The sequence below is a fragment of the Pongo abelii genome, chromosome 17 (genome assembly GCF_028885655.2).
Source record: "Pongo abelii isolate AG06213 chromosome 17, NHGRI_mPonAbe1-v2.0_pri, whole genome shotgun sequence".
Classification (NCBI taxonomy): Eukaryota; Metazoa; Chordata; class Mammalia; order Primates; family Hominidae; genus Pongo; species Pongo abelii.
Genome location: NC_072002.2, coordinates 63,317,847 through 63,341,308, shown reverse-complemented (window position 1 = coordinate 63,341,308; position 23,462 = coordinate 63,317,847). Strand labels below are relative to the sequence as shown.

The 23,462-nt window shown below is 50.5% G+C and overlaps 1 protein-coding gene across 11 annotated transcripts in view; it reads right to left on the bottom strand.

Annotated features, from left to right (window-relative positions):
• The window catches only part of CTIF (cap binding complex dependent translation initiation factor), a 327,368-nt gene extending 305,310 nt beyond the window's left edge, over positions 1-22,058 (bottom strand). For 2 of the 11 annotated variants that reach the window (XM_024235922.3, XM_063716891.1), the window contains exon 1: positions 21,238-21,728. The gene's annotated coding sequence lies outside the window, so the exon portion shown is untranslated. The other 9 variants (XM_054537883.2, XM_063716889.1, XM_024235924.3 and 6 more) reach the window with 9 other exon arrangements.
• Between the last annotated feature and the right edge of the window lie 1,404 nt (positions 22,059-23,462).

Genomic DNA, 23,462 nt, shown 5'->3' with positions numbered 1-23,462 from the left:
CCACTGCACCCAGCCAAATATTTCTTTTTCACCCCTACACAAAAGACTGCAAGTAGAAGATGAATCTAAACCTCAGGGAAGGTCTGTAATAAGGAAGGACAGGCCGGGCAGTGGTTCATCCCTGGAATCCCAGCACTTTGGGAGGCCGAGGCGGGAGGATCACTGGAGCCTAAGAGATCGTGACCAGCCTGGGCAACATGGTGGAACCCTGTCTCTACAAAAAATACAACAAATTTTGCGGGGTACGGTGGTGTGAGCCTGAAGACCCAGCTCCTCAGGAGGCTGAGGAGGGAAGATGGCTTGAGGCCAAGAGGCGGAGGTTGCAGTGAGCTGAGGTCACACCACTGTACTCCAGCCTGGGCATCAGAGCAAGATTCTGTCTCAAAGGAAAAGAAGGAAGGATATTCCTTTTTGTGAGACCAGTTGTTATGGTTAAAACATAGCCTCCAAGCTGGGTGCGGTGGCTCATGCCTGTAATCCCAGCACTTTGGGAGGCCGAGGCGGGCAGATCATGAGGTCAGGAGATCGAGACCATCCTGGCTAATATGGTGAAACCCCGTCTCTACTAAAAATACAAAAAATTAGCCGGGCATGGTGGTGGGTGCCTGTAGTCCCAGCTACTCCAGAGGCTGAGGCAGGAGAATGGCGTGAACATGGGAGGCGGAGCTTGCAGTGAGCCAAGATCACGCCACTGCACTCCAGCCTGGGCAACAGAGCAAGACTCTGTCTCAAAAAAAAAAAAAAAAAATAGCCTCCAAATTCTTTGAAATTCCTCCTAACAAGAAGTAGGGTCTGTGTCCCCATCATCTTGAATCTGGACTCTGTGACTGCTTGACCAGTAGTATATGGAGGTGACACTCCAGAGACTGTTAGATAACTGGCATTTCTAGGCCAGGCCTTAAGAAATTAGCAGTCTCTCCTTCCTGCTTCTTGGGCCATTCACTTTTGTGGTTTGGTTTTTTTCATATTCTTGGGATAAACTCCACTTGGTCATAATATATAATTATTTTGTTTGGTTTATTTGTATTTATTTAGGGGGTACACATGCAGGTTTCCTACATGCATATATTGCATAGTGGTTAAGTCTGGGCTTTTAGTGTACTCATGCCTGAATAGTGAACACTGTACCCAATAGGTCATTTTTCGATCTTCACCCACCTCTCACCTTCCCACCTTTCATAGTCTCCAATGTCTGTTACTCCACTCTACATTGGGATTCACTTTTCAAACCCAGCCACCATGCTTTGAGGAAGCCCAAGCAGCTCTGTGGAGAAACCTGCATGGAGAAGAACCAACAGCCAGCACAACTTGCCAGCCATGAGAATGTGCCATCTTGGAAGTGGATCTTCCAGCTCTGATTGCAGCCCAGCTGATACCATGTGGAATAGATGAAAACTATAGCTCTTGAGCCCTGCCCAAATTACAGACTCATGAGCAGGACAAAGGATTATTGTTGTTTAAGCCACTAAGTTTTGGGGTGGTTTTTCACACAGCCTACAGTAACTAGAATACCTATAACTAGGCTCTTAAATTTTAATCATTTGTTCAGCCCACCAAGCTATCTGCTTCCACAGGTAACATTAGAAAATATTCTTTTGTTTGTTAGGATTGGCGGGGGGTGGTAGGAATGCAGACCTCATTTAACATTCTATCATATTAATAAAGGAGCTAAGATATTCAGGGAAAACTAGGACAAGGAAATAAGTCTCAGGATGGTCTGAAGGTAGGGCCAATTTTTTAAGTAAAAAAAAAATTAAAAAATAAAAAAATAAAAAAACTTTTTTAAAATTTGTGTGAGCACATAAAGAAATTTGAGAATGAGACTCCAGAGTCCCCATCTACATAAAAGATGATAGTTAGGAGAAGTTCTGATCTCAAATATTCAAATACTCATCCTGATTTTTGATTCAGAAAATATGATCACCATCACTCAACAAGATGGGAGAGGATATTCTAATCTAAAAATGCTGAATCCAGTGCTACAGGTGATTATCTCTCCTACAACATAACTCTTATAGATTCTGAAAAAGAGCTGCAAACCCTTATCAGGTTTTCCTGTATGAGTTTACCAGGATGGGTTAGCTCTCAAATACACCCCTTAATTAACTTTTGAATAAGTGTATTTATTATTGGTTGGAGAATGGATGTCAAAGAGAACACTTTTTATTGCAGCATGTTTGATGTTAAGATAATCATTTGAACAATTAAATATATCAACTGTCATTGTGCTGATGTTTTTCAGGTGCCAGCTAAGAAGTCTCTGATGACCAAAATCGTAGATAACAAGTTGCTGTTTAAGAATCTAAATTTGCAAAATAGATGCATTTGAAACAAACCAGATACTATAAAAAAGGATTCTATACAAAAATATTTACTACAGTTGTCTTTAGGTGCTGACCACTTTTTGTGACTTGAAATAACAATTTTATGTATAAAGGTTTTATGTAAATAAACATTTAGGAACCCACATTTGTTATATGAAAAGAGGTAGCCTTAGGCTGAAATTGAACATGTATTATTCAAAACTCTACCAGTGCCAAGTGGCACAAACCCAACCCAAACTAGCTCACGCAACATTACCCAGAATTCACTACCTTGGAGTTTTCTGTCATACCCGTGTACCAACTGTAACATTACTATTGACCTTGTACTGACTTTTTATTAAACTCAGCCTCCTGCAGAGCAATACTGAATACTCCCTTCACTTGTGAACATCACAAGTTCTATGTACTAGTTATGTTTGTTGTTCTTTAATGCACACATAGATGAATACATGGCTTATATTTTGTGCCAGTCCATAAGTATCTAACCAAAAATCGTTGTGTGTTCTACCAGTGGTATGAATGCCATTCCTTAAGGCACAGAAAGGGAATATACTCCAGCCTGGGCAACAAGAGTGAAACTCCATCTCAAAAGAAAAGAGAAAAAAAGAAAAGAAAAGAAAAAGAAAGGGAATCTACTGAATAGAGAAGTGTTACAGACTGAATTATGTCCTCCCAAAATTTACATGTTGAATCCCTAATCCCCAGCGTAAATACGTTTGGAGACAGGGCCTTTAAGGAGGTCATAAAGGGTAAGTGAGGTCCTAAGGGGGGGATCTGATTAGGATAGAAGTGGCGTCCTTATAAGAACAGACACCAGACAGCTGTCTCTTCCCATGTGCACAAACACAGAGGAGAGACCGTGTGGGACCCAGCAAGAGGGCAGCTGTCTGCAAGGCAGGAAGAGAGCCCTCACCAGAAACTGAATTTACCGGCACTGTGATCTTGGACTTCCAGCCTCCAGAACTGTGAAGAAATAAAATGTCTGTTGTTTAAGCCACCCATTCTGTGGAGTTTCATTATGGCAGCCTGTATGGACTAATACAGAGACTATAGAAACGAACAAATTCAGCACCAAGCCAGAGGAAGACAAATTGAGCAGAGGTATTGGTTCTCTTAAGTTTCCAGCTCTGCTTCTCTTCAGCTGCTAGTGCTGTGCTGTCTCCCCAGGACAGGTCTCTTCATGGCAGTGGATGTGGCCAAAGCTGCCAGGCTTCTTTAATGCCATGTTTCTTTCATGGCATGCTCTCAAGAAGAAAAGGACTTTCTCTCCCAGCTTCCATTCAGAAAACTCCAGGGAAGGTCCCTGGTTGGCCTGGCTCTGGTCATGTGCCAATCCCTCATCCAAAAGCTCTGGCTGGGACAATGGGGGCACAAAATGGTTCATGACCAGCCTGAGTCCCAGCCCCTCTGTAGCCCAAGGGTGACTGACACCTGTGAATTTCCAGGTCTCCAAACAAGTTTTGCAGGGGGCCTTCAAGATACTGTTTCTCCAGTTCTCTATCTCTTCCCCACCATCCTCCTGACCCTACCCCCAGGCCATACTCTCCCCTCCTCTGCAATCCCATCTGCTTTTACAGCCCCGCCCCTCCCTCAGTCTCTGCTGGACTCTTCTGACCACACTGTATTTGCCTATGATCATAAGAACGGCCATCCTTTCCAGAGACTCAGCTCCATGCCAGGCACTGGGCTAAGTGTATAACATATATTAGTTCTCATTCTCACAGCAGCCTTATGAAGTAGACACTGTTATGCCAGTCTCATAGCTGGAGAAGCAGAGCTTTAGAAAATTAACTCTCCTAAGGTCACAATGCCAGTGAGCAGGCTGGGCATGGTGGTTCACACCTGTAATCTCAGCACTTTGGGAGGCCAAGGCAGGTGGATCACCTGAGGTCAAGAGTTCAAGACCAGCCTGGCCAACATGGTGAAACTCCATCGCTACTAAAAATACAAAAATTAGCCAGGTGTGGTTGTGCGTGCCTGTAATCTCAGCTACTCAGGAGGCTGAAGCACAAGAATTGCTTGAACCTGGGATGAAGAGGTTGCAGTGAGCTGAGACTGCGCCATTCACTCCAGCCTGGACAACAGGGCGAGACTCCATCTCAAAAAAACAAACAAACACAATGCCAGTGAGCAGCTGAGTGGGTAACAAGCCAGGTCTGAGCACTCCAGAGTGTGTACTTTGAGGCTGTCCCAGCTTGTCCTCTGTGCACCTGTGAATCACTGACATCTCTATTCTTGGGGCAGGGTGCCTGAGCAGACCATCACCTCCCCTTGCATTGGGCCTTTCCGACTCCACTATCAAAGGCAAGGTGAGGAAACGAAGGCACAAAGAGTTTAAGATTCTGCAGTGAGCTTTATGCAGAATCTTCCAGGCCTGGGCCTGGAAGCCTGGAAGCTCGTGAGCCTCAAAACCGGAATTCTTTGCTACCACTCCACAGTGATGCCCCCACCTCTTGGCCTCCTGACCTTCCAGATGGGCAGCTGAGAATCCATGTAAGGCAGAGATGCTGCTGAGACGATGCGGAGCACTCACCACCCACCCTTCACGATCAGATGGATGTGCAGGCAGCTCAGGACAGACAAGACCAACAGGCAGCCCAGGAGTTAAAACTGCAGGCTCAATGTTTAGAATAAAAAGACAAGCTCCAAACCCTCATGCTTCCAGAAATGGCCCGGGCTTGGGGAGCTGAAAGTCCTGCCTGCCTCCTCCTGGCAATAGGAAACTTTTGATACACATTTTCCATCAGCCTGCATGCTCAGGGTTTCTCTCTCCTGCTGGCTGAAGCCTCCCTGAAAGTACAGTTGAGTCTTCCTTTCCTTTGCCCCCTATTCCCCATGCTCAGTGCCCCAAACTGAGCCCTGTGTCTCACACACACATACCAAGAGACTTCCCTGGGGGCAGACACCACAAGAATGTCTTCAGCTGAAACACAGTTTCCTCCATGGCTCAGCCAGGGAAGTCATCCAATACGTCCATGTCACAGGGTCTCTATGCAACTGGGCAAAGGTGAGCACCAAACCTTATCTCGGCTTCCTGAGCAAAAAAGAAATGAAGCTAGAGGCTGGCAGGCCCAGGGGGAGGTGGCGGTGCTAAGACACAGGAGCTGGTTCCCAGTGGTGAGTGGGTGGCCAGATTTTCAGGGGTAGGAGCCTGCATGAAACATCCCCACCTTCTCCAGGCCTGGAAGCCCATCCACCCCAATCCCCATCACAGTCACTTTGGGCAGAAAGCTCCAGCCTTCCTCTGCAAAGTGGGTCAGGCCTCAATAATCTCACCAGCTTCTGAACACCCTTGACCTTAGCTCCCTGGGCCACTCAAAGGGGACTCAGATGACGTGGCCTTGGGCTACTCATCAGGGCTGCAAAGAGTCCAGGCTGGGGAAACAGATTTTGCCACAGATTATTTTGGCAGAAGCTGTGAAGGAATGGGAATCCCCACATCTAGAAGCTGCCCCTGAAGAAAGATTACACAGTCATGGGCTATATTAACAGAAGTATAGTGTCCAGATGGAGGGAGGTGACAGCAGCATGATTCCTGCACCACTCAGGTCACACCTTGAACACTGTATTCCATTCCATGTCCCCATTTTAGGAGAAGCATTGATAAGAGAGATATACAGAGAAGGGAAGCCAGGAGAGGTTTGGACACCTTGTCCAGTGAAACCTTAAGGGAAGAGAGCTTACCTCCAAAAGAAGATTTGGCACTCTGAATACTTGGTCACCCTGAAAGGAGAATGGGATATGCATTCTGCATGGCTCTCAGATCACAGCCAGGGCTACCGGGAGGCACACCTTGGTCTAAGATAATGTCTTTAGGCCCGGGCTGCCAAGTAATGGCCTGGGCTGCAAAGCTATAAGCTTCCAATTCCCGGGAGGCTACAAGGCAGATGCCTGAAGGAGGCCAAGCCTCTCTCAGGTCCTTCTGGGCTTCCAGATCTGTGATTAAGTCATTTAGAGCCTCTCCCATCTCCCAGATTGAAGTGGGAAGGAGAGCCCCAGGGACCTCAGGCAAATCTCAGGAAACCTGGAAGATTCTTTCTCTCCGAAGTGCTGGTGTTAGGCTGACAGAGAGGAGAACTTGGGAAAGGGGCCATGTTCCCAGCCCGCCATAGTACGATAATGCTCCTCCATCCTGGATCCTGCCTTCGGGGCTTTCAAGCCCTATCCCTACCACCCTACAAAGGCATAACCTCTCCACTGCAGCGCACTGGCAAACACAGTGAAGAGGGTGCCTCCACCGCAGTGCTTGCCTCAGCCTGGGAGGAGACAGACAAGGGCCGCTGGGTACAGTGGAAGCCTGGAGCCAGTTCCTGAGGGAGACACAGGAACCCAGAAATTTCCACACAGTTCATTCTAGAGAGGTGAGATGGCACAGTTCAGAGAATCGGTCCTCAGTTTGTCTTTTCACTGGCAAGCCTGGTATGTGACCTTGGCCAAGTCACTGGTTTCTCTTGCTTAAATGTCCCCATTGGAAGAAGTGCATTAGCCCTGCCAGCTCCCTAGGCACCTCACAACAATGCCAGCAGTAAGGACCCCTGGTGGCACCAACAACAGCAAGAAATGAGAAGACAACTTAGCTGGTCATACTGGCGGATAGCCACTCCGCCACAGCAACTGGGCGTGCACAGCCTCTTCACCCACTGCAATCTGAAGGCCTCTTCCCGTCCACCCAAATACTGGTGTCAGGGAGCTTGGGAGTCTGGAGCTCTGAGATCATGAGCGGGCCGTGGAGAACCAGGAACTTTGTGGCTCATGCCTGTAATCCCAGCACCTTGGGAGGCCGAGGCGGGCAGATCACGAGGTCAGGAGATCAAGACCGTCCTGGCTAACACAGGGAAACCCCGTCTCTACTAAAAAAAAGAAATACAAAAAATTAGCCTGGCGTGGTGGCGGGCGCCTGTAGCCCCAGCTACTCGGGAGGCTGAGGCAGGAGAATAGCATGAACCCAGGAGGCGGAGCTTGCAGTGAGCCGAGACCACGCCACTGCACTCCAGCCTGGGCGGCAGAGCAAGACTCATCTCTCAAAAAAAAAAGGAAAAAGAAAAAGAAAGTCACTCAACCTCTTTTCTAGTTCTAAAATCTATGACAGATACATTAAGTAAACTTTTCTAATGAGGTGAGTAAAATCACGCATGCCTCGTGGGATGAGCCAGGAGCTGGGCGGCTGCAGGTTTACAATCCTTGTTCTGACTGCCCTGGTTACAGTTTGCATTCTGGGAACTACCCCATCACCTGCTCCTCACCCTCATCTGCCAGCCACCTGGGCCTAAAGGCAAAGGGAGACAGGATGGAGGGAAAGACACAGAGGTCTTTGGCTCAACTTGGGCTTCCAAGGCTTACCACACCCGTGGCTGGCTTCTCTCTGGTGCGAATGAGGCTGCAGGCAACCACGTTTTTGTTTCACCTAGAGGAGCAAATCACAGTGACATCACTTCACCAGTAACCCTTTCCCCACACGCTTTTGTGGATGTCACTCAAAGCCCACAACCTCAAAAGCCTAGAACAAACCTGGTACAAGGTGGGGATCATTGCTACCTTGTGCAAAGAATTAATTTTATAGGGAAGGAATGAATGGCCAAACCACATTTCCAACCGGCCATATCAGAAAGATGTGCGACTGTTCCCTCAGGTGTAGGCAAATGTCAAAAACCTCTCAGGGATTCTCCCTTCTGAGGATGTAATCCCTGTATTATAGAAGGATGGGCACTGGGAACCTCAGAATGAGAGGATCAGAGACTTTAGTATTATATCGTCCAAGCCCTGAGGTCACCGAGGACAAAGCACCCAGATGTGAAGTGACTTCCCCGAGAGCAGCCAGATCACAGGTGGCCAATCTAAGACCAGTGACCTTTTCAGAACATCAGGGGACTACAGGGGAACCTGCAAATCCCTGTGTGTGACAAGCAAAGCTTGAGCAAAACTGGTTATGCCACTTCTTAGCTGGGTGGCCTGGGGTAAAACACTCAACCTCTGCTACTCTCTGAATGTATCCCCCCAAAATTCACAAGTTAGAAACCTAACCACTGACTCAATGGTATTAGGAGGTGGGGACTTCAGGAGGCAATTAGGTCATGAGGGCGGAGCCTCATGAATGAGGTTAGTGCCCTCATAAAGGACACCCCAGAGAACATCCTCACCCATTCCATCATGAAAAGAAGCAGTGAGAAAGTGCCATCTATGAAAAATTGAGCCTTCACCAGACACTGAATCTGCTGGCACCTTGATCTTGAACTTCCTAGCCCAAGAAATAAGTTTCTCCTGTTCATAAGCTACTCAGTCTATGGTATTTTGTTATAGCAGCCCAAATGGACTAAGACACAGGAATCTAGAAATTTCCACACAGTTCTTTCTAGAGAACCAAGAGGGCACAGTTCAGAGAACCAGTCCTCAGTTTGTCTTCTCACTGGCAAGCCTGGTATGCAACTTTGGCCAAGTCACTGGCTTTTCTTGCTTAAATGTCCCCTTTGGAAGAAGTGCCCTCATTTTCTCATCTATGAAACAGAAGCTGTAATGGCTACTGAAGACAGCACATGCAAAGTGCTCACTATGACACCACAATACTTAGCAACTGTTAGGCTTTGAAAGTTATTATTAGGTCGCGCGCAGTGGCTCACGCCTGTAATCCCAGCACTTTGGGAGGCCTAGGCGGGCGGATCACGAGGTCAGGAGATAGAGACCATCCTGGCTGACAGTGAAACCCCGTCTCTACTAAAAATATTAAAAAAAAAATTAGCCGGGCGTGGTGGTGGGCGCCTGTAGTCCCAGCCACTCTGGAGGCTGAGGCAGGAGAATGGCATGAACCTGGGAGGCAGAGCTTGCAGTGAGCCGAGATCGCGCCACTACACTCCAGCCTGGGGGACAGAGGAAGACTCTGTCTCAAAAAAAAAAAAAAAAAAAAGAAAAAGAAAGTTATTATTGGATCACCCAGGGTTTCAGGAGAAAGACCACCTGTTCAATCCCTGCGTTTACAGACATCTCCCCACTGCCCAAATACAACAGCTTGCAGGCCAGAGTCCACACAGGCCTGGTTTGTAGCCTGGCTTTCTTGTGTGACCTCAGGAGGAATGCTAACTTTTCAGGTGTATCTGCAAAAGAGGATAATAACAACTATACTCAGAGCTGAAAGATGAAATACACTTAGGGGGTGAAGTCCTAAACACAAGCATATCACACAATGCATGTGTATTAGTATCCATGGCTGCCATAACAGAGGACCACAAATCAGGTGGCTGAAAGCAACAGAAATGTATGATCTCATAATTCTGGAGGCTAGAAGTTCAAAACCAAGGTGTGAGCAGGGCCACACTCCCTCCGCAAGCTGCAGGGGAGAATCCTTCCGTATTCACTTGCTAGGGCTGCCATAGCAGGCCACCACAGACTGGGTGGCTTCATCAGCAGAAATGTATTTATTCTGGAGGCTGGAAGTCCAAGATCAAGGTGTTGGCAGGGCTGGCTTCTTCCAAGGCCTCCCTGCTTGACTTGCAGATGGCCGCCTTCTTGTTGCATCCTCACACTGTTGACCCCATCTGTGTCTTATCTGTGTCCTCTTCTTCTTTTAGGGACACCAGTTATACTAGATTAGGGCCCACCCTCATGATCTTATTTTACCTTAATTACCTCTTTAAAGGCCCAGCCACCAATCCCATTCTGAGGTGCTAGAGTTCGGACTTCAGCATATGAATTTTGAGAGGACACAATTCAGCCCAGAACAGGATAGTTGATTACCTTTCTTCTTCTTAGGGAGGAAAACATGGAAAGATCCATAAGTCCTCGTCCAGGGCACTGTGCAGTGCCACACGGAACTGGTTTGGAATCTGGACAGATAACCAAATGAACAAGTCCCTTTCTAGAAATATGTGTCTTACCTTAAAAATACTTTTTTTTCCATGAAGCATGGACCCTGTGGCCGGCACCACCCTAGCCTTATAGGAAGTGCCCTGATGACTCCCTGGACAGTAGCAAGGTGCTCATGATCCCAGGGGACAGATAGGCAAGTATCCAAGGAATGATAAGGAGGCAGAGAGTGATGGGAAGTGCTAAGTGCTCTAGCAACCCACAGACTGTGCTGTGGGAAGAGGGGGAGGAGGACACAATGACACCCTGAGCAGAGTGGAGAGGAGCCCAGAGGGGACAGATTTGTCTCTTAGTTGCATGGTCAGCCCCACGGCCTGGGCTGTTTGCATGTGTGTGTATAGAGGGGATATGGTTTGGGGAGGGGAAGGTGGCATCCACCACCATATTCCCACGTCCTGCATTCCCTGGGACCAGGCTTCCCAATCAGCATGGACAACAGAACTCATTCTGCAGAGTGTGCAGGCCACGGCTGAGCACCAATTCCTCTCCCCATCCCACAGCTGCCTGCAAAGGTGACTGCCATCCTCTACCAACCCACTGGAGCCTCAGGCCCTCAGGCCTTTCCAGTCCTGCTGCCTAGGCCACCAGTGATGTATGCTCCCTCCCTCTGGACAATTCTGCCTACTGGGGTTCTCCACCTGGCCCCAGTGTCAGGAAAGTGGAGGAGCTGCTGGGAGAACAGACCACAGAACCCATGTCCTGGGACCACACAAAAGGCATCCATGGAACACCTGGGATCCTATGCACCAGCATTACCTGTGGCTTAAGAAGTAATAATTACCAGAAATGGCAAACCTATAGTGATATAAACCAGGTTGGTGGTTGCCAGAACTAGGGGGTGAGATTTTAAACAAACAAACAAACAAACAAAAACCTCAACAATATTGAGATATAAAAAAATTAAATAAAGCTAATTCACTAACTCCCCCCCAATAAATAAAAACATCTTGAAACTTGGTGAAGTAAATGTTCCTCTTTGCTTAGCCAACCATTGCTCCCTTCCCCACTTCCTTGAAAACACAGCTTGCCTCTTGCTCTAGATGAGGCAAAAGCACCAGGGACTTGCTTTCTCCTCCTCCACTGGAGTGGAGGCATGGATACTGACTCGTTTCTCTTCAAGGAGACTTGACAGAATCTCCAGCAGGGGAATTCTGGGAAAGGCTTCCCTTCCTGACAAATTAAGACAGACAAGGAGAATCTAACCTTCCTGCCTGCCTGCCTTTGGACGCAGTTATGTGAGAACGTGATGCCCGGAGCAGTGGCAGCCATGCTATGACCATAAGGGGACTGGCCTGAGAACAAAGGCCAATGTGCTGAAGATGGAAGACTAGGTTAGACGGAGTCCTTGAAATGATCGCTGACTCCCTGAATGAACCAACCCTAGAGCTCCTACCTTTAGACTTCTGGCTGAATTGAAACACCTTGTTTTTAAAGCCATCGTTAGTACACTGTTCTTTTACCTGTAGCCAATAACATCCCACAAGCCCGATGGTTTTCATCTCTCCATACTTCCACCCCAATCCCCAAACTGAGATCATGGTGAGATATAAGATAGAACCCTGTGGCTGTAAACTGAGCCCCATCTGAATTCTGAGTCCAGTCCCCACAGACAATGCTTTCCCCTATGTCCTCTAAGCAAAGGAAGGAAACAGCTGCCAATTCCTCTTGTGCACGAGCACCTCCCCCATCACCCCTATGTGCACCCTGCAGTATAAATGACTGATAACGGTGTCTGATAATAGTGTCAGGTACGACCCACATGCATACACCCTCCCTGGCCCATGTGTCCATAAGCCCCCACCTACTCAGGACAACCTCAGTTTATATCTGTGTCCCAGCATGATTATCCATTGGAAAAAAAAAAAAAAAATTCACAGTCATCCGACTTCTGGCTGCCTTGGCACCCTTTTCATTCTCCTGACCCCATACTTACCACATTACACTAACGCAAGGCTATTCTGTCTTCCCCAGAAACATGGGCAGATGGGCAGCAGGAACCCTGCCAGGCTTACCTCAATTCATCTCACCTCACTCCTAGAGCCAGACCCACTGCAGATACCATGTGTGTCCACTAAACTGAGGCAAAGGTTAACAGCTAAAAGGATTAAGGCAAATCAATAGAATGTGGGCAGAAGAAACCATTTTTAGAGGGAGAAGAGGAGAAACTGGGATTTCTCGGAATCCCTGACCCTCACTATTGGCCTGGTCTGCACAAGGTCCTTCATGCCAGTGGCAGAGCACATCCAGGCACGTCCAGCCATCTGATGCAACCTTGCTGCAAAGGCAACGCATGCTCTTTATTACCCAATCTGCTGAATATGTGACCCACACAGATGCCAAGCATCAAGGAGATGGAGGAACAGAAAGACTTTTTGCTTCCTGAGAGTGCCCAGGGTACTGTAGGTAGATACCGGAGACAGATAAACCGCATGCTGTAAAAAATACTTTGCTTGTAAACACCAGCCTGTTTGGTGACATGCCAAGATGTGAATTCTCTAGCAGGTCACTTTCTTGATCTCATGGTTCAAACGTGTAAGTATCTCAGCAAATGCCCCAAGAGTGTGGGACAGGCCTGTGGGTTCCCAGCTGCTGGTGAGATCATGATACTGCCTACCCCAGGGGAAGGCCCTGTAAGGGAACAGCATGGGGAATGTGTCAGCTCCACCCACTCTGGATGGAACCACACACATTCTTTCTGAATCCCTTCAGGGCTCAATTGTCATAACTACAGTTAGGTATTATCATGTCTCTGCCTCTCTGTCTCCCTCAGATAAGTTACTTTCATTTAGCGAGGCACACAGAGAGCGCCCAGCATTGTGCCTGGCATTTAACAGGCACTCAGTAAACTCCGTGCACTCAATAAATTCCACACAGTTCCCTGCATGGGATTCCCAAGTTACTTACTTATAAGCTGAAATGTATTCTGGGCGTTGGAGGAAGGAACTTGCAGCAGGTGCTGCTGCCTCTCTCATGATCATCCGAAAAGCACTGAGCCAAAGCTTCTCAGAACTCCCCCATCACAGACTGTGCCTATGCAGCCAGCTCAGCTACTCTCACATCTATCTTCAAAAGCTGCCTCTGTGTGAAATAAGTTAGGACAGAAGTTGGCTGGATTCTCACAGAATCTCAGCTTGACAAATGGAGACCCTTCCAGCAGAAGCAAGCAGGATGGTGAAAGGTCTAGAAACCATCTCTCACAACAGCTGCAGGGGCCATGGGTGAAAATGGCCAGCCAGGAGGGTGGCCAGAGCTCAGTACAAGGCCTTTCCAGCTATAACATAAGGGAAGGCGCTGCCTCCGAGGCAATAAACTCCCGGCCACAAGCAGCACATTGGAACCAAGCGCTGCTGCAGTCAGGATTCCCACACCAGGTGGAGGGTTGACCAGATGACCTCTAAGATGTCTCCTGAGTTTGAAACTGTAGGAACTAAAGACTCTGGGCATGGGAAGACAATGTAGTGCCCAGTCTAGAGGACCAGTAGCAACTGCAATCTGCACAGGGCACTCTTAAGGGGACCCTGGAAAGAAGCCTCATCTGTAAGAACCTGACCTGAGTATGCAGCAGGAGAATGTTCTGGGCTTCCTAGACGGGACTCATCTGAAGTTTTTTCCTAAGAGATGAAGCCTTGGATGGAACTGTCCTTCTCTGCCATCCTGCACATGCCTCCCCGAGTTGGGTAGCTGTCTCCAGGGCCCTTTTAAAAGGTTCCTACAGAGGGGCACCTCTGCCCTTTCTCTTCTCTCTCCTCACTCACTTACCCTGCCCTGATCGCAAAGCGTCTCCCAAGGTGGAGATTTAAGTCAGCAAAGGGCAAAGAGCCCCAGACTCTCCCCAGGCCCCTGATGCCCTAGAGCTCACAGTCAGGAAGACGCTGGCCCCCAAGGCTTTACATGCTAATTTCTCTCTTGAGGGCCTCTTGGACCACATGTGTAGTGGACATTCAAAGCTCTAACAGGCCTGAGGTCTCACATTTCTAGGGAAGACTTTTCTCCATCTCACATCCAGGTCAAGACAAAAGGCAGCATGCCCACTTTCCATCCCCCATGCAGATGGGCTGCTGTCTAGTCCATCCTTTCTCCCAGCATGCAAACTTTTACCAGGTCCTGTTTTAGGCAGGGCTCTTGATTCCTGGTATCATCTCTAGTCCCGGAGGAGATGTAGTCATGACTCAACCCCTTGCGCTTTGAGACCAGGAACCACCCCTCAACACCTCTCCCAACCCCCAGGCCTAGACGAGCCTCAGCTGGAGCTCACCCTCCATGCTGCCTGAGATCCCTGGGGATTTCCCTTACATTCCATGAGCTTAGCTCTTCTTTGAAAGGACGCTAGCTACAGCTTACACAGCCTTTCTAGGTGCTCTGTCATTGGAAGGTTTTCAAGATTTTTACTCCACTGTGGTACTAAAAGTATTCTAAATCAGTCTTGGGATGCCCCCTTTGGACGTGCTTATGGAAACCTTCCCTGACTGACCTCCCACCCCAGACAACTAACTCTGGGCACATCCCTGCAGATCCACAAACATAGACTGAACACACACTTACAATGTGCCAGGCACTATTGTCGGTTCTGAGAATTCAAACATGCAAAGACTGGACGTTTGCCTAAAACACATCAGCTCTATAAAAGTGAAGTATGGCAGGAACAGAGGGATCTGCCACACTCTATTTAATTTGCATTCCACTCTTCCCCGGGGTTGTTACAGCTTTTAGTGGCTTCATATGTTCATGTCTTCTCTCCCCAACAAAACTACCTGCTCCTGGAAGCAGGTTCCAGGGCTTCCCCGCTCTGTACACTCCAAGGGGCTGGGACAGGGCTCTGCTCACTGTGGATGTTAAAAAGCGAAATGCCTCTCCCCTAACTCACTCTAATGCTTCCAGCTGAAACACGCTCTTGGCTGTCGCCGGATTCTGCCAGCTGGGCCTCCAGCATGACACAGCATCCCCGCCTGGCTTCCCTGACGACAGCGGCCGGCATGACAAAGGATTCTCTGACAATGGGAGGAAGAGGTCTGCTCTCATTGTCTACGGCAGCCAGCCCTCACCGTGGTCACGCTCAGTGGCCGATGCTTCCCGGCTCCCAGGGCTCAGCTTGGGCCCACACTTCTGCGGCCTCTACCTTGCACAGTGCATTGTCTGTAAGGCAGCACCACCCCACTATCCTACCAGCAATTCCAATTCAATACCTGGAGCACTGAACGCACCACGATCTTCCCTCCCACCTCAAGTCCAGCAGACCCTGCTCCAGCAACCAGAAGTTCGCACCTGAGTTAAGAGCTGCTGTCCACCCAGTCAGTGAGGCCACAAACCTGGGAGCCACTGAGATGACTCCCTTATCCCCCAAGTCTAAGTAATCACTGCGGACTTTACTCCCTAACTAATTTTAATGTATGACGTTTGGTCCATCCTTAGATGCATGGCCCTTGTTCCAGGTCTCACCCCCTGTGACCTGGATGCCGTGGAGAGCCTGTTACTGCCTCACCAGCCCCATGGCCGCCCGGCTCCCATTTCTGTTCCCTTCCGATCCAAGCAAGGCTGTACACCTCTCTGATTAAAGTCCTTCCTCTATGCCTTACCTGCAGGCTAAAAGCCAAGGTCTGAAGCCAAGCTTACAAAGCTCCTCCACTCAGCACTGTCTGCATCTCCGCCCTTGCATTTGACCTCACTGCTTACGGTTCCTTCCTACACCCAGGCAGCCTCATGCCTCCACACCCTGCGCACACCATGCCTTCTCCCTGAATGCCCTTCTCCCATCTCCTCTCCTGGCCAGTTCGTTTTCATCCATTAAGATTCAGCTCCTGAGCTGTCTCCTTTAGGAAACCCTCCCTGACATCTGAGGCCGGAGCAGGTGGCTGCCCCTTGTCTGTGCCACTGTAAGGGCATTGAGCTTCTCTCTACCTGGACTCCCCACATCACATTGAATGGAACTGTTTATGCACCTGTCTCTCCCACTAGAAAGCCGGCCGCTTGAAGGCAGGGGGCTGTACCTGTTCACTGTCATAGCCCCAGGGCCTAGCACAAAGACAGGCATAGAAAAGCAGCCCGACAACTACTGTGAAGCTTGCACGGACTGCAGGATGATCAAGTAAACCTCTTAGGTCTGTTCTACCCACCCCAAGCACCTAGTTTCCCCCTAACCATTTTTGGGCCATTGCCCCAGCCTAAAACCTCCTCCACCATTACCCAGGCCTACTCCCAAATTCACCTCATCCATGAAACCATCCCAAACTTGCTCCACTCTACAGATCGTTGCTATGGTAACTGCCTCCCATACTTTATCTCCCCTACCCCTTGGGTAAGTGAGCATTTGGGTCTGGCTCTGTGGCTGAATATGAGTGACCAGTAGGCATTAAGAAGCTCTGGGAAGTTCAAGGCTTTCTGTTCATCATAACGATGTCGGACAGCAAGCCACCTCAGCCCTGAGCACTGGACCTGAAGTCTGAAGTCAGGGTTCATATCCCTGCTCTACTGCTTACTCGTGACTTGGGCATGCCACTAACCTTGAAGGCTCAGTTTCCTCCTCTGCAAAATGGGTATAACAACAACTGCCTCACAGGCTGACAACGATAACCACCTATTATAAAAAGCAGATGGGATAATTTGTGTGAAATACTTTGCAAACTGTAAAGCCAAATCAAGTGCATGGTATTAAAGTAGTCCCAGTGTCAACCAACCACTATCCAACCTTTCTGTCTTCCTCCCCACCAGTAGTTTTGTCCTTACTTGAGTCAGTTGAGAATCAAATGAAATCTGTAGATTCTCTTCCTAGAAAAGTACACACGCATCCCAGCTTTGCAAACACTTCCAAAAGGTTCCTGAGGACCCTGCCTCAGGGCCAGAAAGCCACAGACCAAGCTTAAGAGCACTGTAGGACACCAAGACCCCCTATCTTTCCCAAATACAGACCTTCATTTGCTCATGAATGCCAAAGATGAAGATAAGGCAGGAAGGGCCAGTTGTGAAGGAAAGAAAAGTCAAATGAAATTTCAGAGCTTTTCCCAGAACCAGAAGACAGGAGAGAAGAAGATAAAGAGTTCTCACTCCTTGGGAAGTAAGAACCTAACTTTTTTCCAGAAAGCATTATGGTACATAGAGAGAAGATTGGATGAAATGTCAAATTCCAGGATTTTTTTACCCACTCTGCTAAGGGCTCACCATGACCTTAGGCAAGTCATTCCACTTCCCTAGGCTTTAGGTCTTCATGTGAAGATCAGATCATCTTCAAAGTCCTCCCCAGCTCTGTGTGCCGGAGATCCAAGGATGTGTCTGTTCTCACCCCATTGTGAACCACAGCTCTGGCCTTAATTCTGAAGTCAGAGGCATGCTGAGAGCATGGTGCTAACACAGGGAGAAGGCCACCATTACAGCAAGGTTCTAAATTAAACCGCACACAGCAGGAGGCACGGAGCAAAAGAAAACCCAAACCTGAAAGGAAGCAGCTGAGCTCAGGGTGCCGGTGAGTCAGCAGTGAGGCCCAGAGGTAGACGCCCCCCTCCCCCTGCCATGCCAAGGACGTCAAATGGGGCTGTGTTGTCAGGTAAGTTATGCAGAAACGCCACCACGTGTGGAGGATTCTCAGAAACTGCAATTTGCCTGCATGTTTGTACCTCCTGTTCTCTATCTGGGCTCAGGATTCTCTCTCCATCCTAACCACCCACCTCCTGCCTCCTCCTTCAGGACCTGAGCTGCAAACAACACAACCTTAAAACAAGGGCAATGGAGCCCAAAACGGAAATGAAATTAGAGGACAATATCTGGGACCAGACGGTGAGTTTGGGATTAGATAAAAAGCAGACTTGTATTAACACACCTACACAGACCTGTAAGGCAGAAACTCCTACACCCAGGCAGGGCCTGAGTGAGACCTTGACCAAAGCCACAGCCTGTCCCTGAGTCACAGCACATCTGAGTGGGGGCAGGACCACAGAGAACATCTCCTTAGCTCCACGTCACCAGAAACCTGTTGGTTGGCTTCAGGGTAATTTCCAACAGCTGCCTAACTTCCACAGAAGAACATACCTCTGGGCCCTCCCGGGAGGTTCCAAACAGCCTGAAGTTCAGGGTAACAAGGCTATTAAGGTGTTTTTTCCCCATCGCTTCCTTCTGCATTTGCTCTAGAATAAGAACTGGCATTATGGGCCCCTTGAAACCAACATATGTGAAACTAAGTTCCAGGGTGACTGCTCTAAAATATTTATGATTTGTTCCCTCCTGTAGGCTGTTATTGCATTGCAACTTAACTATCTCTGCTCTACTATCTTTGTAGAGCAGCAGAGTATCTGGCCTAAGTGAGGCTGGTGCTTCATAAACATTTGCTGGACTTAATTAACATTTGTTAAATTTTCTTTGTATGCACTTCTAGATACACAAACATGTAGGTGCCCAGTACATATTGAGTGAATGGTTAATTAATTGATTAGATGGCTAAACTTAATGACCCTCCAGGCTGTCTGACAACCTTCACATGCATGAATTCTGAGAAATCCATGCAGGCATGTATAAGTTCTTTGCTCTTTGAATTCAATAAAGACTGAATGAACACAGCCATACGAACAGGCATACCATGAACAGCCATACATGAACAGGCATACCATATGCATTTATTATATGCACATATGATTCTGGTAGAAACTGGATGTATCACAGCTGCTATCCATTCACCAACAGCGAATTATTAAATGCGTGGTAATAACAGCAATGCAGACTTCCGTTCTTTAGTGGCTGCTCTCATTAGGAATGGTTAACAAATCAAGAGTGTTTTGAGAAAGAATACGTGTCAGCATAATATACTCTATTTCTTAGCTTCAGTATTTCCTGAGGTGTCAAGAATCCATACTCAGAAAAAAAATGGCCACTATTAATTAAATGCCATAAGCTGAGAAAAGGGGGAACGTGGCCCTTCCCCCACTGAGAGGCCTTATGCAAGCCACATTTTTGAGCCTCAGTGTGTTCATCCGTAAAATGGGTCTAATACTCTCCTACCTCACAGGACCCTCTTAATAAATGCTATGATATCTGGCGGGGGCGGGGGGGGGCGGGGGTTCTGGGGGAAAAAAACCTGCGCTGTAAGGTCATACAAACATATTATTATTCTAGCAACCTGTTAATCACTGATGACACTGTACCCTAGAATGTGTTACAAAATTGCTGCCTCTGAGCATCCATTATCCAGGACAGATACTTGACACAGATGAGGTGATCTGTGTGTAAATCGAATCCTGTGTCAAACACTCAGAGGGAGTTTCCCCAGACAACCTGAGTGTGTCCTGGCCATCTTCTAGCGTCTGTTCGATGCATTCTGTTCACGTATAATTGGGTTTTCTTGAAAGCCAGGCCATTTCCTCGCGCAGCCCGAGCCTGCTAGGAGCCTGGATTCCTGAGGTTTTCAGCCCAGACCGGGCCCTGGGCAGGAGGAACTGGGAACGGACAGCCGGCAGCCCCTCCCTGCGCTCTGGGCGGCTCCTTCCTCTCAGCCCCGGCTCCAGCAGCTGCGGCGCTCGCTCGCGCTGTGTCACTTTCGCCCTACGGAGGCTCTAGCCGCGGCCGAGCAGGCGGCTCCAGCGGCTTCCTCCTTGGTCGCGCGGGCCCCTGGACCGGGAGATAATCCCCGGGCCGCAGAGACACAGCGCCGGGCGGGCGGCGGGCTGGGCCGGGCAGGGGCGCGCTGGGGCTGCCGGGCCGCCTTGGGCTCCCACTGTCCCCAGACTGAAGAGCCGGCGCTGCGGTAGGCAGTCGCTGACTCTCTCCCCGGTCTGCGAAGGCAGCGGCGGCGAGCGCGGGCACGCACACCCATAGAACGCCTCGGTGCGGGGACACCCCAGCGTGGACTGGTGGCGGCGCAGCCAAACCAACCCCCCGCGCCGCCGGGTGGACCCCCAGCCTGCCGGGTCAGGGGGCGTCGCAGACGCGGAGCGAGGGGCTGTGTGACTCCGGCCGCACAGCGTACCTGGGACTCCTGCACCGAAGACCAGCACACGCGACCCTACGGTCTTCCCCGGCCCACAGCCGCACGGTCCCCTCTCCAAGTAACTCGGGCGCGCGCGCGCGGGGACACACGACCCCAGACTTGGACAAGGAGGGGGCTGGCGGGACCGGTCGCGCGGAGGATCGGGGCCCACGCTTGTCCCCACTACGCCGCGGTCTGCAGTCCCCGCCCCCCACACACACCGGAGCTGTGTGTACACACAAACAGCCGGGCGGGGGAGGCGACGCCTCACTCCTCGGGGTGGGGACGCACGCGGCGCCGCCAGTCAGCCCTCCCCTCTACACGCCGCACAGCCCGCCGTGCTCACACCCCCCAGCCCCAACCCTGAAAACTCCGCGGAACCAAACAGAGCCAACGCCGCCCAGATAAGGGGCTCGGACCGCCCCCCTCCCGATTGTCTTTTACCATCAATAGAGAAACACTCGGCTCAGGCGCGCGGTGTCCCCGGACGCCCCCTCCGGCCACATCCAGGCACCGGCACGCGGCCCACCGAGGCCCCAGACCTTCGCCGCAGCCCAAGCCATCGCCCCCCCTCCCGCCCTCCCCCATGACCGGCGCCCGGGACAGTTACCTGCTCGTCGTCCTGATGAACCCGAGCCGGAGCCCACCCCACGGCCTCTCGGGTCACTCGCCACCCAGAGGTGGCTTTTCAGAGCCTGTCAAGTGAACCCCTCTCTGCCGAGCGTATCTATTCCCCAGGCCTGATTGCACCGCAGCGACAGGAATAATAAAAAAAGCCAACAGAACCACAACCGTTGGGAATAACCAAAGGGGAGACCGCAACGGGTCCACAGATTTGGTTTCTTCCTCTGCTCCCATCCGCCGCTCCCCCCGCGGCCCGCGGGCTCACCGGGGAAGCAGAGAGGGGGCTGCGCCCTGTCTAGACGACAGCCATCCACAGACATCCCCGAGCCCGCGGGGACGGGCGCGCACACTCACACACGCCGGCTGCCACAGACACAATCAGTCACCGGGGAAGGGAGGGGCGGCGTGGCGGCACACTTTCGGGGTCCCTCCCGCAGCCCCGAGTGCCGCAGCCCCCGGTCCCCAAACGCCACCCCGAGACGGGCTCCCTACCTCGGCGGAGAGCGGTCTGAACAGCTGCAAGTTTGGCTGGTACTAAACCAACTGCTCGATGCAGCAAATGCGGGCTTCAAAACAAAAGGGAGAGGAATCGCGCTCGCTCTTTTCCTCCTCCCAGGTCGGAACCCGGCACATGACAGCGGCTACACCGCGCAGCTCCAAAGCGAGCCGGGCTCCAGCCGTGCGCCCCCCAAGAGCCCCCCTTGGCGCCGGAGCTCCAGGGCCACGACACCCCGCGGGGCGGGGAACCCGGCAGGGAATGGGACAAACCCAGGGAGGGGGCGACACTGTGGAGTGCAGTTCCCCACCGAGGGGGAGGAGGGGATGGTAGATGGGTGCGGACACCCCGCTGGCCCAGGCGCAGGGAGGGGGAAGGGGGCTGATTGTTTGGGGCCGTTTTCCCGGATTTATCTATAAGCACGCGCACGTCACGCAGCCCTCCTCCCGGGTCCCCGAATCGATCAGCAAGCTGAGATGACTATAAGAGGAGGAAGGACGAGGAGATGCTCACCTCGGGGTTCCTCTGGCCGCCGCGCCAAGCCCGAGTCGGGGGTGGGGGAAGGGGGCAGGGAAGGGGAAGGGAGGGACGAGGCTCCGGAGAGCCGACTCCTGCCTCGAGTTCGGAGCGTCCCAGCTGTGGAGGGGATCGGGCGCCCCAGCGCACAGACCCAGCAGAGAGGGGAGGGAGGGAGGGAAGGGAAACAGGGAGGGAGGGGCGGGTAGGGGGGAGGGAGTAGAGGAAGGAAAAAAAATGATCCCTGATCTGACACAGGGAAAGAGAATGTAGGAGAGTGACGTTCAGGCCCCGCCCTCCCCTCCGGCCACGTGCAAAGACTTGAAAGGAAAGAGGGCGCCTGGAGGCCTGCTGGGTAATGTAGTTCGCCTTTCTTTTCCAGGATGGCGGGCCCTGGAGAGCGGGGTGGCCCCGGGACGCTCGGGATGTCGCATTAGCTGCCAAGACAGCCCAGTCTAGCGACGCCAAAACCCGCCGCCCAGCGACCCCACGGCACTGGCGCAGCCCTGGATGGGGGCCTCTGCGGTGGGAGAACTGGGGGCTTAGGCGAAGTCCAGGCTTACAGGGAAACGTTGGTTTTAGAGTCAGAAAGGCTTTAAGGATGAGAACTTCCGTGCCGAAAGTGCAAAGTCTGTGCTAATGGCAGATAAAAAGGAGCTTTGTGTATGCACTGGGGGGCCCAAGTGGCGTGATTAATGCTGCACTAAATGCCACCGTCGGTTATTGAGATGCATATGTTATAATTAACATTTGAGCATCTCTGTGTCAGGGGCTGGCTGTTGTAATTAGATATGCACTTTGCAACCAATTAATTTTCCTTCGGCCAAGCTAAGGGCTGGGACGGGGTAGTTGGGAGAATTCAACGTAGTGGATAATTCAGTAATGACTTAACCAGATCACCAATGTTTTGGTTAAAACTGAGCTTGGCACAGAGAGGCCTTCAGGAGAAATACTGAATAAAATACTGTATGCCCCAACAAGGAAGGGGGCTAGAAATTCATTAGAGGAACTGTGTGATGCAGTATAAACTGCTGTAGAAACCCATTTATTCCTTAGTTTATATTCACATTTAGTGAGCACTTTCCACAGACCAGGTATGTCTAGGAATGCCAAGACAGGTAAGACTCACAGTCTCTGGGCTCAAGGAGCTCAGTCCAGTATTAGGGACCACAGTCAATGAAAGTACTATACAAGGGATAAGTCAGCGCTTAACACAAAGTGCTGTGAAATTCCCCCCACCACACAACCTGGAGCAGCCAACTGGGTGGAGGGTGGGTGGGGTCTGGGAGAGGGTCAGGAAGACTTCCTAGAGGAAGTGATACTTGAGCAAAGAATTTCTAAGAATTTTTTTTTCTTTTTTTCGAGACTGAGTCTCTCTTTGTCACCCAGGCTGGAGTGCAGTGGCATGATCTTGGCTCACTGCAAGCTCTGCCTCCCTGGTTCATGCCATTCTCCTGCCTCAGCCTCCCAAGTAGCTGGGACTTCAGGCTCCCGCCACCACGCGTGGCCAATTTTTTTTTTTTTTTTTTGTATTTTTAGTAGAGATGGGGTTTCACTGTGTTAACCAGGATGGTCTCCATCTCCTGACCTCGTGATCCACCACCTCAGCTTCCCAAAGTGCTGGAATTACAGGCTTGAGCCACCATGCCTGGCAAGAATTTCTAAGATTTTTAACAGAGAGGAAAGGATAAGCATGTGATTAAGG